This window comes from Momordica charantia, assembly GCF_013281855.1.
Source record: "Momordica charantia cultivar OHB3-1 chromosome 6 unlocalized genomic scaffold, Mcharantia_2.0 BLBB01000006.1, whole genome shotgun sequence".
Lineage (NCBI taxonomy): Eukaryota > Viridiplantae > Streptophyta > Magnoliopsida > Cucurbitales > Cucurbitaceae > Momordica > Momordica charantia.
In genome coordinates this window covers 24,888,884-24,902,459 of record NW_028275164.1, presented here as the reverse complement: position 1 = coordinate 24,902,459, position 13,576 = coordinate 24,888,884, and the positions used below count along the sequence as shown (strand labels likewise).

General features: G+C 33.4%; 2 long non-coding RNA genes across 2 annotated transcripts; both read left to right on the top strand.

Moving 5' to 3' along the window:
- The first annotated feature begins 4,130 nt into the window (after nt 1-4,130).
- On the top strand, nt 4,131-6,383 carry LOC148211003 (uncharacterized). Its single transcript, XR_015791780.1, has 2 exons — nt 4,131-4,412; nt 5,300-6,383. It is a non-coding gene; the product is annotated as an uncharacterized LOC148211003 (long non-coding RNA).
- Nucleotides 6,384-10,323: 3,940 nt separating this feature from the next.
- On the top strand, nt 10,324-13,469 carry LOC111023943 (uncharacterized). The gene is made up of 2 exons (XR_002603234.2): nt 10,324-10,492; nt 11,246-13,469. It is a non-coding gene; the product is annotated as an uncharacterized LOC111023943 (long non-coding RNA).
- The last annotated feature ends 107 nt before the right edge of the window (nt 13,470-13,576 follow it).

Genomic DNA, 13,576 nt, shown 5'->3' with positions numbered 1-13,576 from the left:
CATAATCTCAAGTCGAGATTATGCGCAAGATTACACTATTTCAATTTGGATGGCATAAAATTTTTCAAAAAAAAATGTGGAGGGATTACAATGAAACCCATGTGGTTTTCTTTGGATTGCATACTTTTTCTTTGTTTGAAAACATAACCCAAAAATCAAGTTCGCATATCTGGTTTCTTTCTTTACAATGGAGATGTATTTCATACAATTTCAACTTAATTGCATAATTTCGTCGTCTTCTATTGAAAAGGTTGAATGTAGATTTTTTTTTTCTTTTACATTGGGGTATTTTAGTCTTTACACAATTTCCGAAAAGGGTTAAAAATACATGGGAAGATCATAAATGCAATTATTGTGAAAATGAGTCCAAAGTCCAAAACCAAAAACTTCTAGGGTGAAAATGTCAATTTTTTTTTAGAACGTGAAAATGCCAATTACCGCATAATTACTACAAAAAAAAAATCATAATAATCATAACAAAAAAAAAGATAATCATAAAAACTTTATCATAATAGAAAAAGATAATAAGAAAAAATTTACTCAAATTTTAAATATCTATCCTCCACATAACTTGAATGAATAAGTAAATGTCTTTATAGTTTACTTATGGGTGTGTTTGCAATTTGAATTACTAACTTGGTCCTTGAATTTTAATGATGGTATTTTATTGTGTGAATCAATTTTTAGCATAAACTTTCAGGAAGGAAACGAAATCAGTTATGGAGCTTCCCCTATCCATTCGATTCAAACCAGTATTGATCGAGAGTCTCATTCACATTGGGCCCCTCCTCCGACTGATTGGGTGAAGATCAATGTGAATGTTGCATGTAAGAAAGCCATTGTTAGAAATGGAATTGGTGTGGTTTGCAGAGATGACAGAGGACAAATTATTGCTACTGTTTTCCGAATGGTAGAAGCTTACCACGATCCGTTGACCGCGCGAGGCTTTGGTCCTGCTAGAAGATATTCAAATGGCGATTCGGTTGGATCTCCATTCTATGCACTTTGAAACAAATTCCCTCAAATTGGTCCATTTGATTCTCGGAGATCCTGACCCCTAAAGCAACTCCATTTTGTGGGTGAAGGACATCCGAAATCTGGCGAAGAATTTCCCCGATTTCAAGCTTGTGCATGTGCGGCGTCTTGCGAATATGGCTGCCCATAAAGTGGCTTCTTTTTCGTTCTTGTCTGAGAGTTATGTTTTATGGTTATCTCAACATAAAAAAAAAAAAAGTTTGCTCAACCTCTTATTCATTTTTATGATAAAGAAATCTCTTTTTTATTTTAGTTTTTCGCATTCTCTTTAAATTCAAAGGACTTGATTTTGATTCTTGGGATGAGTGGAAGGACGGTAAGCGGCTTCCCGAACTTAGTCGAGGTCAAGATGGTTCGGGGTTCAGGCGCATCGAGCTCAAACTCTTTCCCTCGGTGGGACATTGACCTCGATCTGCCTCCACGGGAAGAAGTAGAAGTTCCCGTTAAAGAGGCTCCTGAACCCTGATTTTCCTGATTGGCTTCGTGAAGTGACCTTGCAGGATTTGTATGTTTGCCAAGACGATACTGTTTAAGTTTCAATAAAGTTTGCTTTATCTCAAAAAAATAAAAAATTTCACCTTAAACTTTCAGTTTCATCCTATTGGACCTTAACTTTGATAATTATTACAAAATTTACCATATATTTAATTTCTACTAATTTAAATTCTATATTACAAAATGTGGAGGGGTCACAATGGGACCCATGCAGTTCGGATTGCATAATTTTTCTTCATGTGAAAGCATAACCCAATATCGGGATTGCATAATTTTGTCTGGTTTATTATTTGTTTGAAGAGAGATCATAATTTCATATCATTTCAACCGGATTGCATAATTTCGTCATGTTCTATTGAAGAAGATGAAGAGATGATTTTAAAGAGATCATATATACCGTTATTTTGAAAATGAGTCAAAAGTCCAAAACCAAAACCATTTGGAGTAAAAAATGTCAATTACCTTGCAATTACTACAAAAAAAAAAGCATAATAAAAATGGAGAATCATAAAAATTCACCATATATTTAATTTCTACTAATTTAAACAAAAAAAAATAAAATTTGGCATACAATTAAATTTCATCAATACACATGATGTATTGAATTATTAAATATATGCCAAAACGATTATAGCTCAGTAATTTTATATATATCTCAAATTAAGAGATTGAGTTCAATCTCCCACCTCACATGTGATAAATATATATATATTTCTTTAGATATTTCGAAAATATCTTTGCAAATAGACAAAGGAGAATGTTGATACGTCAATTATATCAACAAATTATATCTCAATTTAACCCAAATTTTAAAGAACTTTAATTTTCCTTTTAACTTACGAAAGTTTTAGACCAACAAAAGTTAACAATTATGTCATAAGAACTACTACACTGTGGCAACCAAAAAATTCAAACATTTAAACCTAATTTATTAATAAAATGTAAAACAAATATATAAGATATATATATATATATTCTTATTTTTATCACATGATATTATCATCTTTGAGTGAGAATTTGAATTCACGATCTTTTGATCAGAGATAGATGTCAGTATTGACATTGCTACATTTGCTTACTACACATAAATAAAATTTTTATTTTTAATGCTAAGTTACTGACCACAGAGATAGATTGTTGACCAATTCTACATTACATATAACATTCGCAAATTGAAGAAAATAATTTACATGCTCAACTATTAATACTCATTTTTTGTTGACTCCATTTAAATCTTGATGGATGGAAAAAAAAAAAAAAAAAACTTTTCTTTTTTAAGAAAAGTTGAATTGTGACCAACTTTTGTTGTTGGTAGGTATGAAAGGTGTCTTTTCAAAAAGATACTGAAACGTGGTTTTTACATGATTATAAAGCACATATTTGGCATAAAATTGATAAGGTGCAGACAAAAAGCAATAGATAAATTTTGGTTTTTTTTTTTTTAAGTTAAAGTTAATTGGGAAAAGCTTAAGGTCCATTAAATAATAACCAATTAAATTTGCCTTTTTTTTTTTGGTTTTTCAAAAGTGATTATTGAAATTCCATGTAATTTTTTTCATTAAAAAGTAGTTTTTAAAATCTGGTTTTTATTTTTCAAAATCTCTTTTTTAATACTTTTTTTTTAACATATTTCTCTTTAACAAATTTATCCACTCTAGAATTATTTTACTCCCTAAATTTATCTTTCTAAACAACTTATTTCTCTTCTTAAAATTTTTATATCTCTAAATTTTTCATCCTTAGGTATTTTTTCCTTCTAATATATCACTCTCATTTATATCTCTAAAAGTTTTAACATTTTTCCAAACTTTTTTCTCTCTAAAATTTTGTCTTTTAGAGGTGTTCTTTCTCTTCTTAATCTATTTCTGTTATTTTCTCATTCAATTTTCTTTCATTATAATATTCAAATTTTTTCTAAAAATATATATTTCAAATTTTGTTTTTATCTCTAAATTTTTTCTCACTATAATTTTCTTTTTCTTTATTTAACATATCTTTTACTCTCAACTTTATCATTTTCTCTCTCTCCCTCTTTTTTCTTTAACATTTCTTTCACTAAATTTTTTTCCTCAAGTCTTTTTCTTTATCTCTAAAAGTTCTCTTTAAAAAATTTATTTTCATATTTCAAAACTTGTATTTTCATGTATCTACATTAAAAATGACAAAATTTCTGTAGAGTCATGTCCCTACCCAAGAATAGGAAATGGATGTCCAGATCGACCATGTCCCCTTTTGCATTTTTAAAATAATTAATATATTTTATTAACATTTTCACTAAATTGTGAATCAAATATTAAATATTTTTCAAAATTAGTTATTTATACTTTTAAATAATAATCCTAAATATAAATTATATACATTTTTTAAATTATAGAAATAATTAAAATTAATTATAGAACATTGACTTTTCTCCACAAATATCATCATTCCCCAAATAAGGATTCAGATCTTAATTTTCAAATCTGAAAAATTTGTAGAAAAATGGAACTAAAAATTTTCATGAACACGAGAATGAGATATGACATCCTCCCTTCTACTCTACATCGTTGCAATGTTTACCCTACCTAGAATTTTGAATTTAACATACTATTTATATTTACCTTTGGAAAAGGCGGGAAATTCAAATTCCCCCACTGGAAAATCATTCTCTCAAGTCTGAACGAAGAATCTTCTTGAATTCGGGGATCGGGGCGGGGCGGGGATGGCTTCCCCGGCGGCGGCCCCACCCCGAGGGGTTGCCGCTGCTTAAAAAGAACTCAATACGCCGAACCCTAAATCTAATTTGATCTCTAATCTGTTCTTCCTCGACCTCACAATCCCTTTTGTGAAATCACGCTCTTCGCTGTCGCTGCTTCCAGAAAAGTCGCTCCTCTCTATATCCGGTGAGAACGCCTCCTTCTCTGCTGCTTCTATTTGTGTCTTCTTGCTTCTTTGCTGGTGCTTCTAGCGGTGATGCCTAATTTTCAGTTTACACATTTGGGTTCATGAAAGTAATGTTGTATTGGATTTCCAATTCTTGTTGAAGTTTAGTTTACTGGTTTCTGAAGCGTGGTTCTTAGCTGATTTTTGCTGCATAATGAGGACTTTTTTAACTCGTTTCCATGGAGGATGGTTGTCTTATTGATCTATTTACTTTGGTATTCTTTTTGTTAAAACTATGTTTTCTTTCTTTGTTAGTGATTTTTGCGGTTTCCTTGGATCCAGTTACTGTTTGCAACTGGGCTATCTTTGTGTGGTTGATGACTTAAGTTTGATGCAAAAGATTTTGTGAAGGAATTAGTCCATAACAATTTACTCCTTTAGTTTAAAGTTTATTTAGTTCCTATCGTAAATTTTTTACATACGTAGGTATATAAATCGATGAGAGATTAAATGTGTTTATAAATTACAAAGATTAAATCGATGAAAATGGACAATTATTTTTTTAAAGATTTTTCACAATTAGGCACTAAGTTGTAAGAAATTTTAAACTATTGGAACTAAATTTTTACCTACTAAATTTCAGATATTGGAACTAAATTGTTACGTACTTTTATTTGTTGTCTTTTGAAGAAATACATGTTTTCTCTGGTTGACGGTTGTTTTATACATCTGCTTACTTTTCTTTTATACTGTTAAATCTGTTCTTGCCTAATTAGTTACCTTGGATCAAGTTCCTGTTTGAAAATAGGCTAGCTCTGTGCGGTTGATGACTTAAATTTTGCCAAGGAATGTGGGTTAACCACTCCGATTGATCCATATGTTATTAATTCTATTTATTGTGGGGCAGATTTATCTTGCCAAGCATGGATCCTTGCAATGCTGGGAAGGAGGACCCTAACATCACAAAGAAACGTGAGTCAAATCCATCAAGTCCGATAAGAAAGAACAACAGGCGAAGTAAGACTTTTGGGCCCCCGGATCATTGTAATGAGCATTCTGATTGTCTAATTGCAACATCTAATTATGAAATTGCGTATGCATGCGATGAACAAAAGAACGACACCACCGATATGAAGCAAATAGAACTCAACTGTGAAAACTATCCAAGTAGAGTACTTGACTCGAAACAAAAGTCATTACTTGATAATTAGTCCGAGGATGGAGAGGGAGAAGGTAGTAATTGTAGTTTGTATGGTGACTTCTTTAGCATGAAAAGGTGTAGGGATGCTCTTTGCAGGATGATAATTATGCACAAATATCCTTTTCGAATAGTGGAGTGCGAAGCCTTTCTAACATTTTCCCTTTCAATACAACCTGATTTTATCATACCTTCACGTAAACGCATTGTTAGAGATTGTTTACAGCTTTACTCAGAAGAGAAGAAAAAATTGAAAAGAGTTTTAGTAGAAAATGAGCAAAGAGTTTGTTTATCGATGGAAACTTGGACATCGATCAAGAAGTTGAACTATATGGTTCTTACTATGCACTTCATTACTCATGATTGGAAATTGCAAAAAAGGATTCTAAAGTTTTCTTTGATCCCTGATCATGAAGAAGATAACATTGAAGGAGATACCACTAGTCATGAAGAAGATACTACTGGTCATGAAGAAGATACCATTGATGATGAAGAAGATACCATTGAAGGAGATACTGGTGGAAAACTGATTGAAGCATGTCTATTGGAGTGGGGGATTGAGAAGGTATTTACTGTGACAGTAGATAATGCAAGCTATAATGATAGAGCTCTTGCATAATTGGTAGAGAAAATAAGAAATCAGAATGGGGTTGTAATAAATGGTGACTTCATGCATGTAAAGTCTTGTGCACGCATTGTTAATCTTATGGTTCGTGATGCTTTGAAGGAGTTTCATGGTTCGATTGCCAAGATCCGTAATGCTATTGAGTACGTAAAATCATCATCACCTTCACTACTAGAAATTTTCAAACATTGGGCAAGGGATGAAAATATATCATGCAAGAATCCTCTTTATCTGGATGTTCCTACTAGATGGAATACCACATACACTATGTTGGAAAAGAGCTGTAAAATTCCAAAAGGCTTTTGAAAGGGTAGAGGCTGAAGATGCGAATTTCTGCCACTTGATATTTATTGATCATGATATAAAAATGGACCCTCCCCGTAGTGAAGATTGGGACAACGCTCGCGCTTTCTTAAAGCTTTTGAAATTCTTTCATGGTGTTACTTTGAGGGTTTCGAGATCATCATCATGTGTAACATCACATAGATATTTTCATGAGATTTGCTTGATCAAAAAAAAAAGATTGAAGAGTTCTCCAGATCCGATAATTCTCTCCTGGCTAACACTGCAAAGAATATAAAAGTGAAGCATGAAACATTTTGGGAGAATAGTGAAAAGACTAATTTTCTTTCATATGTTTCCATTGTACTTGACCCTCGATGGAAGCTCCGATTTGTATTGTTCACCCTCTCATTTTTGTATGGAGAGGAAAGGTCAAATGAAATTGTGAAGAAAATTGAGGATACGACACGAAGTTTATATAACGAATATCAAACTTCAAATGTGGAAAGTGAGACTCCTTGTACATCTATGGATCAACCATTGGTGGAGGACGTGGGAGAAAGGGCGATGAAGATTATGCCTCTATGTTTTCTAGATACTTGATCGAGCAAGATGGTTGGGAAAATGGACAAAATAAGCATTCTACGAGGATTTTTAAGTTTTTTAATCATCCTTTTCAAAACACAAGTTTTATACACATTTGCTGACAACCCCTCCACTAATATTTTACACTTCCCTCCTGATTTCCTCTCCCTACCTCCATCTCCCTCTTCTTCCAGATTTTTTTTTCTTATCGTTTTTCATTATTCTCTTTTCCTCTTCAACAAAGTTTTTTTTCTCATTCTCTCCAAAATTTTCTTTTCTTGGAGTTTCTCTTTTCCTTCTTCCATATTTCTGTATTTTTTTTTAATTACTATTATTCTCTTTCTTCTTTACTGACTACAAAAAGCAATTTACTTTAAAAAAAAATCCCTAAATCTTTGAGTTTTTTTTTTAAACCAGCAGCCTCCATGGTTCCCGTGATTTCGTTGAAGACGGTTGCATCAAAGCCAACGAAGGAAGTCATTCGCCGAAGAAAGAAGCTCAGTGGAAGAGGAATGGGGGAGGAGATAAAGAGAGAGAGCGAGGGTGAGCGAGAGAGAGATCGAGGGTGAGCGAGAGAGCGAGATCAAGGGAATCTAAAAATAATATTTTTAATGAGATTGTTTTTTTACGGTATCTAAAAATTAATTTTGAATTAATGTTTATCAAATCAAATTAATTTTGAGAAAAACAGAATCTCAATATTAATTCAAATTGTTTCCCGAAATCTCTCATCAATCTCCTTAAATCTCTCAATAGTTTTAATTATAATTGAATTTCAAATCCCCCAATTTTGCTTTTCAAATCCCCCAATTTTGCTTTCTCATCTTTCATTCATCGCTCTCCCTCGCTCAACCTGGCTCCCCCATTCCTCTTCCACTGATCTTCTTTCTTCGGCGAACGACCTCTTCGTCGGCTTTGATGCATCCATCGTCAAAAATAGAGAAAAAGGGAAGATGGAAAAGAGAAACTCCAAGAAAATTTTAGGGAGAATGAGAAGAAAAAATTATGATAAGAAAACAGAGGAGGAAAAAAAATCTGGAAAAAGAGGGGGATGGAGGTAGAGAGAGGAAATAAGGAGGGAAGTCTAAAATATTAGTGGAGGAGAGAGAAGAGAGATGAAGTAGAGAAAAAAAAAGCAAGGAGGGGCATGGGAGACAATTTGTCAAATTTGATGATGTCAGCCGTGACCAGAAAACTTGTGTTTTGAGAATGACGATTAAGAAACCCTTACAGAAGGCTTATTTTGTCCATTTTCGCAAGATGGTTGGTATAAGAAATCAGAACTGGATAAGTATTGATCCGAACCTTGTGAAATTGGCGATGAAACATTTGATATATTAGATTGGTGGAAATGGAAATCTTCAAAGTATAAAATCCTTGGAAAAATGGCAAAGGACGTACTTACAATTCCCCTCTCAACTACTGCCTCAAAGTCAGCTTTTAGCACAGGAGATCTGGTGCTTGATTCATATCATAGCAAATTAAGTCCAAAATTGGTCGAGGTTGTCGTTTGTTTGCGAGATTGGCTTTGCTCACAAGATAATAAACAGATGATGCGCTTGGGCTTGAAGAGGAGGATGAGGATGAAGAGGATGAAGAGGAGTTTGAGGATGGTCCTACTTCTAAGTCCAAGTAAGTGAAAATTATGTTTCTTGTAACACCATTTTGTTCTGTGTCTCCTACTATTAAGCGTAATGATTGGTGTTATAAGCTACAATTTTAACCTTTTTTTTCACTTTTCCTTCTTGGTCTGACTGAAGGAGAAAGAATAGAGGAAGACAATCTCATGGCCACTTAATTATTTGACCGACTTTTTTGAGAATTTTGTTGGGTCATGTTTGCAGATATTTTTAATTTACTTTGATTATCCATGTGGTTCAATATATTTTGGATATGTTCTACGTTACCATGATGATTTCAAGGACCTTTTGTATATTTGTAAGCACCTTAAACATGTAATCATCCTTTGACTATGGTCTATGTGGATTTGTTCACAGGTTTTGGATATAGTTTTTAGGATTTGCCTTTTTAGATTTTTGTTCTCTTCAATTTGGCTATTACTTCAATTAGGATTGCGGTAATTAGAGAGCCTAATGCCATCAGATTCGGTTCAATGAAACACCAGTTTTTCCATTTCACAGTGATGTGTTTGGTCGACATATCTGTCAAACCGATAGGCTCAGTTCGCGGGTCGGAATCGAACTGTGTACAATCCTAATGATCTTATAAGTTTTCTCCTAAACTTCTGGTTTCTGTCCAAAGCTGTGATATAGAATTCAAAGTAATGTTAGAGAGCCTTTGTTCATGTGTATAGTTTTTTGTAGATCATTCATAGTCCACTTTTACTAAATGTTTATGTATCTCAAAAATTAAAAACGAGAAAGAGAAACGTTATCAAATGGATCATAAATTACGAATATGAATTTGACTTGTTGGCTTTACTGAAATTGATGTGTTCCTCAAGGATCACACTGGGAGATACTTCTCACAATCTGACTTGGTATGCTGAAGTTCTGTGTACTTGATTTTTGTTGAGTTTTAAAGTAATTAAAGGCAAAAAAACAAAATTGAATGGGAGATTTAATGAAAAGAACAAATGGAAGAGAAATGGGCAAGAAATAATTAAAGATTAAGGGTTTTTCAATTTGCATTCTAATTTTTCAAAAATTTCATTTCATCCTTCATGTTTCAAAATTTGGAAACCCCAATAGAGGTGGGGTACCTATGGTGGCAAATTTTAAATTTCTAAATTGCTGTGATTAATAATTAATTAGTATCTAAGTTAATGTTTAGATGACATAAATCAACGAATATTCCATAAAATTAGTTACCATTATTAGTTTTTAATGTAAGGGCGATAGATTGAATCTTAAACCTTAAAAGAGGTCTAAGTAGGTAAATAGCAAGATACATTCAAGTTTATGCCATTTTATTAAAGTTAAGTTAATTTATAAGTTATTAAAATAATCAACCAATCAATCGAAATACAGCTCAATTAACAGTAGAATTAACAGTAGAATGTCATAAATTCAAATCTCATTCAAAATTGTTGAGCCAAAAGGAAAAAAAAAATGTATATTTATAATTCCTTTTTAAACGTGGTGAGAAACGAGCCAAACCAAATAATCGAGTTCAATCTTCCCGTCGGTTCGTTTAGAACCGATTGGACCGAACCGAACCGACGAGTATTGATTTAGAGAACTATTTTTGCTTTTACGGTTTTTTAGTGCCTCGTTACCCGTTAGGGTTTGTATCTTTAATTTCTTCAGCTTCTCAATCTTCTTCTTCCCTCTTCCAACTTCGAAGCCGGCCGCCGCATCTCTCTCTCTCGCCGCTCGGATCTCTGCACATCCGTCTTTCCTCGCCGGCGCCGCCGCGTGAATCTATCTCTCTCGCGCTTTCGTCAGCTCGTAAGTAATTTTTTTTTTATTTGAAAAAGCGATCTTCAGTTTCATTGAACTTGTGAATGTGATCTCGTTCTGAAACAAAAAAATCCCTGTGATGGTTCTGAAAAACCCCATGTCTCGATGGCTACTATTATGGAACCGACGGATCCGACCAGACTAAACCGAACCGAACCGATCGGTTCTGCTTCGTTTATTTGTTTTCATGTGCTGGTATTCTTGTAAAGAATAAAGATGACGCTCGTTTCTTTGTTGGCTTTGTTTATTTTCATTTTTCTTGGCCTCCGAGGGTTGAATCTCATATTTGGACTTATTAGAGAATAATATTTAGACGTTTATTGGTCATTTAAAAAAATTGAAAACTATTTATTTAAAAGAGAAAGAAAAAAGAAGAAGGGAAAAATCTATTCTCTCTCTTTCCTTTGCGGCTTCATCTCTCTTAGTTGTTGATGTTTTAATGTTAGTCACTAGGAGATACTTATTGACCGGTAAGTACCTTTATTGAAAGTGTAGATATTATAAAGCTTTTGAAAGTAGAACTAAATACACAACTCAAAAAAATCTAGGACCAAACTTATCATTCAACCTTTTGTTTCTATTGTTAAAACTATTTTTGTAAGTGGGTTAACTCTCCCTGTTGATCAACTTATAACTTTGAATAAATATTTAGCAGTTTGATTTAAATTTTGCAGAGGAATTAGTGTGGATTAACCACTTATAATCCATATGTTATTGATGATTCTTTTTATAATGTGACAGATTTAGCTTGCCAAGCATGGAGCCAAATCCAGCAACTCCAATAAGAATCAAGAAGCGAAGTATGACTGAAGTTGATGGTGGGGATTCTGATAATGAATCTAATGAACAAAAGAACAACACCACAAATATGGAGCAATTCAAGTGTGAAAGGTATGGTATTCAATCGGAGGAAACTGAGGTAAAACTTAAAAGGAAGTAATTGTAGTTTGCTTGGTAATTTCTTTAGCATGAGGAGGTGTAGGGATGCACTTTATAGGATGATTATTATGGACAAATTGCCTTTTCGAATAGCAGAGTGTGAAGCGTTTCGAAATTTTTTCCTTCTGTTACAGCCTAAACTTATTATACCTTCGATAAAGACCGTGCTTAGGGATTGTTTTCGACTTTATTTGGAAGAGATGAGAAAGTTGGAAAGAATGTTGATGGAGAAAGAGCAAAGGGTTTGTTTAACAATGGAGACTTGGATGTCAATGCAAAGTTTGGATTATATGGTTCTTACTGCACACTTCATCGATGATGATTGGAAATTGCATAAGAGAATTCTAAACTTTTGTTTGATCCCTGATTGTAAAGGAGATACCATTGAGAAGACGGTTGAAAAATGTCTATTAGAATTGGGGATTGAGATGGTATTTACCGTGACGGTAGATAATGCAAGCTACAACAATGGAGATCTCACATACTTAGAGGAGAAAATAAGAAATCAAATGGGGTTCTATTACATGGTGAGTTTGCGCACATTGTTAATCTTATGGCATGTGATGCTTTGAAGGAACTTCATGATTCAACTATGAAGATTCGTAATGCTATTGAGTATCTAAAATCATCACATGAAGCATTAGAAACTTTCAAAATTTTTGCAAGGGAAGGGATGAAAACATAACATGCAAAAATACTCTTTGTTTAGATGTTCCTACAAGATGGGATTCCACATACACTATGTTGAACAAAGCTCTAAAATTCCAAAAGGCTTTAGAAATGTTAGAGGCTGATGAAGAGTTCTGCTTGGAATTTATTGAAAATGAGATGAAAAAGGGCCCTCCCCACAGTGAAGATTGGGACAATGCTCATGCTTTTGAAATTCTTTCATGACGTTACCTTGAGGGTTTCGAGATCGTCATCGAGTTAACATCACATAGATTTGATATATTAGATTGGTGGAGAATGAATTCTTCAAAGTACAAAGTCCTAGCGAAAATGGCGAAGGACATATTTGCGATTCCGCTTTCAACTAATGTCCTAAAATAAGCTTTTAGCACAGGAGATCGGGTGCTCGATTTATATCATAGCTCTTTAACTCGAAAGGCGTTTACGAAATTGGTTTAGCCCACAAAAGAATGTCACCACTGAAGAGCTTGAGCTTGAAGAAGAGATGGAGGATGGTAATGAGTTTATATTTTGAATGATAGCTACAAGTGAAAGTTATGGCTTGCATAACATGCACTAACTTGTTTTGTGTCTCTGACTTGTAGAAGGGATCCAGTCAACAGGCATAATCTTATAGGAAGAGAATTAACTCATGGCCAATTAATGATTTCACAGACTATTTTGAGAATTTTGTTGGGTCATGTATGTAGATATTTGATTACCATTATTATTTTTAGGACCTTCAATAGGTAATCATCATCTTTTTGGCTGTGGTCTATTTAGATTTGTGATAGCCTTTTGGACGTAGTTCATTTGAATTTGCTGTTAAAATGTATCTTCTCTTCAAGTTGGCAGTAACTTCAATTTGGATTGCTATAAAGGGATCCCAGCTTCAGTTCAGTGCAACAATGGTTCTTCTGTTTTTCAGTGATGTGTTTAATTAACATATTTCTCGAACTGATCGGCTCGGTTCGCGGGTCTAAACCGAACCATACACAATCCTAATGATGATGCATGTAAGTATTCTTTTGAAACTTCTTTGTAGATTTTTGTCCAAAGCTGATATAGAATTGGAAATAATGTTAGAGACTCTATAGGTTGATAGGCAGTAGTCAAATATAATTTGATTTTGAGTAGGTAGTGAGTTTGGATGGGCTTTTGGGAGTGTAAAAAGTGCTTTTTTAGCCCTCGTATGGAATCATTTGTTTCAAACGTCAATTACCGCTGAGCTATGCTGGTTTTGATGAAAGGAGGTTATTTGTACTGTAAGCTTATTCTTCAAACTGATGTTGTTATTATTATTTTTTTAATATAATAACATGAATAATTAGGAGAGAAAACAATGTAATTTTTGTAATTATTGAATAACATAATTTAGATGGTTGAGATTTGAGAAAGCTTGAATTTTACTAGTTTTGTTTGGAGGAAATTATCTTTACGGTATTAAAAGGTGGGATAGTTAAT